Here is a 4,969-nt window from a genome sequence, read left to right as displayed (position 1 = left end):
GATATTGTTGATATACCTCGATGGGGACAGCTGAAAATGTGTGTCCCGACCGGGATTCGAACCCAAGATCACCTGCTTACTTGGCAGACGTTCTATCCATCTGAGCCACCGATGACACAGATAAATAGCGCGACTGCAGGGACTTATCCCTTGTACGCCTCCCGTGAGACCCACATTCCCAACTGTCGACAATCTACATAATGTTAGTAATTCATTACTCGCACCAACAGTGCGAAGGCTAATGCCGGGTAGCCTTTGACTATATATGAAGATAGTAACTGCAAGGGATAAGTCCCTGCAGTCGCGCTATTCATTTGTGTCCTCGATGGCTCAGATGGATAGAGCATCTGCCATGTAAGCAGGAGATCCCGGGTTCGAGTCCCGGTCGGGGCACACACTTTCAGCTGTCCACATCGAGGTATATCAACAACACCTGTCGGCAGCGACGGGTTTCAATTAATTATCATTTATCTGTAAATGTTCAAAAATATAAAACTGGGCACTTCACGAAACGAAAGAACATAGTATCCTATGACTGCAGTATAACAGGGTCGCTGTTGGCATCGGCCAACTGATACAAATACCTCCGTGTAACACTTTGTAGAGATAAGAAATGGAATGGTCACATAGGCTCAGTCGTGGGGAAAGCGGATGGTAGACTTCGGTTTATTGGTAGAATACTGGGGAAGTGCAAAGGAGTTTGCTTACAAATCGCTCGCGCGACCGGTTCTAGAATATCGCTCAAGTGGTGGGACCCGTACCATATAGGATTAACAGGGGATGTTGAACGTGTACAGAGAAGGGCAGCACGAACGTGTACAGAGAGGGCAGCACGAATGGTAACAGGTTTGTCTGATGCGTGGGAGAGTGTCGAAGAGATACAGAAGGGACTAAATTGGAAGACTCTTGAGGATAGACGTAAACTATCCTTTGAAAGTCTGTTAAGAAAGTTTCCAGAACCGACTTTAAACGATGACTCTAGGAATATACTACAACCCCCTACGGTATCGCTCACAGAGGGATCATGGGGACAAAATTAGATTAATTACAGCATGCACTGAGGCATTCAATCAATCATTCTTCCCGCGCTCCAAACATGAATGGAACGGGAAGAAACTGGTACAATAGGACGTACCCTGTGCCATGCACTTCACTGTGGATTGCAGATTATAGATGTAGATGCAGGCTTATTGTGAAAATTTCAGATGTCAGTGCTACTATTTAAGGTCAAAGTCCACTTCCAAGCTTGAAAAACTTAAAAATGACCTATGGCCGAAACTAGTAGCACTGTGCAAAATAAAAGACACCTGAAGGATTTCACCATGAATGTCAACGATTGTTTCGCCACTAATTTTTACCATCTATAGGCATACATAGGCACATACATCTTTTTAACACGTTTCCATTAGGTTGCTTTCTTGTGTGTTCGGAACAAATTTTGCGATTGATTTTAAACTAATTTCCCGATGAGCTGGAGACTTGAAACTTTCAACAGCCCAGAACTGTTTGACAATGCAGTATTAAATAGCTTTCTTGTCTGGTGCGTGGCGGAGGGCACTGCTGTTTCCTCCTTTTCCTGTTCCAGTCGCGAATGTCAAACGGATATCAACAGCGTTTTTTTTTTAAATAGGAACCCCCATTTTTTATTACATATCCGTGCAGTACGTAAAGAAATGTGAAAGTTTTAGTTGGACCACTTTTTTCGCTTTGTGATAGATGGCGCTGTAATAGTCACAAACGTATAAGTACGTGGTATCACGTAACATTCCGCCAGTGCGGACGGTATTTGCTTCGTGATACATTACCCGTGTTAAAATGGACCGTTTACCGATTGCGGAAAAGGTTGATATCGTGTTGATGTGTGGCTATAGTGATCAAAATACCCAACGGGCGAGTGCTATGCTTGCTGCTCGGCATCCTGGACGACATCATCCAGGTGTCCGGACCGTTCGCCGGATAGTTACGTTATTTAAGGAAACAGGAAGTGTTCAGCCACATGTGAAACGTCAACCACTACCTGCAACAAATGATGATGCCCAAGTAGGTGTTTTTGCTGCTGTCGCGGCTAATCCGAACATCAGTAGCAGACAAATTGCGCGAGAATCGGGAATCTCAAAAACGTCGGTGCTGAGAATACTAAATCAACATCGATTGCACCCGTACCATATTTCTATGCACCAGGAATTGCATGGCGACGACTTTGAACATCGTGTACAGTTCTGACACCGGGCATAAGAGAAATTACGGGACGATGACAGATTTTTTGCACGCATTCTATTTAGCGACGAAGCGCCATTCATCAACAGCGGTAACGTAAACCGCCTAATATGCACTATTGGGCAACGGAAAATCCACGATGGCTGCGACAAGTGGAGCAAAAGCGACCTTGGCGGGTTAATGTATGGTGCGACATTATGGGAGGCAGGATAATAGGCCCCCCTTTTATTGTTAGCAATCTAAATGGTGCAATGTATGCTGATTTCCTGCGTAATGTTCTACCGATGTTACTACAAGATGTTTCACTGCATGACAGAATGGCGATGTACTTCCAACATGATGGATGTCGGCACATAGCTCGCGTGCGGTTGAAGCGGTACTGAATAGCATATTTCATGACAGGTGGATTGGTCGTCGAAGCACCATACCATGGCCCGCACGTTCACCGGATCTGACGTCCCTGGATTTCTTTCTGTGGGGAAAGTTGAAGGATATTTACTATTGTGATCTACCGGCAACGCCTGACAACATGCGTCAGCGCAATGTCAATGCATGTGCGAACATTACGGAAGGCGAACTACTCGCTGTTGAGAGGAATGTCGTTACACGTATTGCCAAACGCATTAAGGTTGACGGACATCATTTTGAGCATTTATTGCATTAAGGTGGTATTTACAGGTAATCACGCTGTAACAGCATGGGTTCTCAGAAATTATAAGTTCACAAAGGTACATGTATCACATTGAAACAACCGAAATAAAATGTTCAAACGTACGTACGTTCTGTATTTTAATTTGAAAAACCTACCTGTTACCAACTGTTCGTCTAAAATTGTGAGCCATATGTTTTGTGACTATTACAGCGCCATCTATCATAAAGCGAAAAAAGTGGACCAACTAAAACAACAAGAAGAACTGCACCACAAGATGATATATTTCTACACCAAGCCAGGTATTTCCATCGCAGCTCTTCAATAAATATCAGAACACAACCATCAGACTTCGTAAAACCATACTCAACATAAAGTTCAATAAACTATGTTTGGCTTATAAAATAGTACCTAACTACGTAACAATAATTGTGTAGCACAACAGCTACCTAAATAAATGGACAATAACATCATGTAAGTTAAAAATAAAAAATAGAACCAATTGACGATAGCACAAAAGTGCTGAAACATGTATGGGTGAAACAAAACATAAAAGGTGTGTTGCATAAGTCGGAACATCTCATCCCATCTTTTTAAAACATTGATATTTCTTTACGTACTACACGAATATGTAATAAAAATGGGGGTTCCTATTTAAAAACAGGCAGTTGACATCCGTTTGACCTATGGCAACGCCATCTAGTCGGCCAACCATAGCGCCATCTGGTTTACCCCTTCAAGCTAGACAAGTTTCGTTCTTCGTAGTTTTTTCGTTTGACGCTTATTTCGTGAGATATTTGGCCCGGTCACGTTCAATGGACTACCCTGTAATATGGTATTGCCCTTCGAGGGTATCATATTTTTCGAAAATCATGTAGGTCACAGGCGTAAAGCAAAGAGAGAAACCTCCTCTGTGTACAGCAAGATCAATATAAATACAATGCCGGAAAAAAAAATTTGTATACCTGGAAAGACAACGTCGATTTTTATCCGATCTGTGGGGTAGTAGATGTACTGATAATAGTTTCAACGTCGTCAGCCAACAGGTACCGTAGTGGCATAGCTACCAGAGCGTCATCTGTGTGTACCTTTTAGTAAGGAATGCTTCCACCCAGAAGGCTCAGTGTAACCCAAACGTGTGAACCAAGCAGGCAACCATGCCACAGAAACGCACTCGTGATTCCTACAGTCAACTGAGCGAGTTTGAAAGGGGTCAAATTGTGGCCTTCTGTGTGTCGGAATGGTCCTTTAAGAAAAGTGCCAGACAAGTTGGACGTGCTGCATCAGTTGTGCAACGATCTTGGGATCAGTGGTCACGCAAACTTTCTCACATGCATAGACGAGATTCTGGACGTCCACGCACAGACGCTCGCCTGGATCATCGTATTGTAAGGGCATCATAGGCACACTGTACAGACTGTACAGCTACCAGAACACAGATAAGAGGGCTTGGGAGCACAGACATATCAACAGCAACTCACACCACGGCATCAACATGCACCGCTCGACAGGCGCTTGGAAGATGGAATGGCGCGCCGTGGTCTTCATCGATGAAAGCAGATTCTCTCTGCACGCAAGTGTGGTCGTTTGTCTGTCCGACGTTGGCGTGATGAGTGCTGTCTCGTACAGCACATTCGTCCAAGACACACTGGCTCCACACCTGGCCTCATGATCTGGCTTGCGATAAGCTACAACTCTCGTTCACCTTTAGTGTCTCTGTAGAGGACGCTAACAGCGGTCTGTATGTGCAGAACGTTGTTAGACTCGTTCTTTTTCCGTTCTTGCAACAGAAAGGTGATGTTTTGTTCCAACAGGATGATGCTCGCCCACACACTTCCCGTGTAACTCAACGTGCTCTGCAAGACTTTCAGCAGCTTTCCTGGCCAAAACAATCACCGGACTTATCTCCAAGCGGGCGCGTTTGGGATATAATGCTACGAGAAGTGACTCTTGCAACTCGTCAACCAACAACTCTGCGTGAACAAGTCGAGCAGGCGTGAAATAACGTATCCCAGGAGAGTATTCGCCTTCTGTGTGATCGACTGGATATCAGAGTCACCGCATGCATTGCCGCTCGTGGAGGATTTAGCACGTACCACGTAC

General features: G+C 44.5%; 1 non-coding gene across 1 annotated transcript; it reads left to right on the top strand.

Annotated features, from left to right (window-relative positions):
- The first annotated feature begins 319 nt into the window (after window positions 1-319).
- On the top strand, window positions 320-393 carry Trnat-ugu (transfer RNA threonine (anticodon UGU)). Its single transcript has one exon. It is a non-coding gene; the product is annotated as a tRNA-Thr (tRNA).
- The last annotated feature ends 4,576 nt before the right edge of the window (window positions 394-4,969 follow it).

This window comes from Schistocerca nitens, chromosome 6, assembly GCF_023898315.1.
Source record: "Schistocerca nitens isolate TAMUIC-IGC-003100 chromosome 6, iqSchNite1.1, whole genome shotgun sequence".
Classification (NCBI taxonomy): domain Eukaryota; kingdom Metazoa; phylum Arthropoda; class Insecta; order Orthoptera; family Acrididae; genus Schistocerca; species Schistocerca nitens.
The sequence above is the reverse complement of the archived record's forward strand: the minus strand, read 5'-3'. Positions and strand labels throughout refer to the sequence as shown.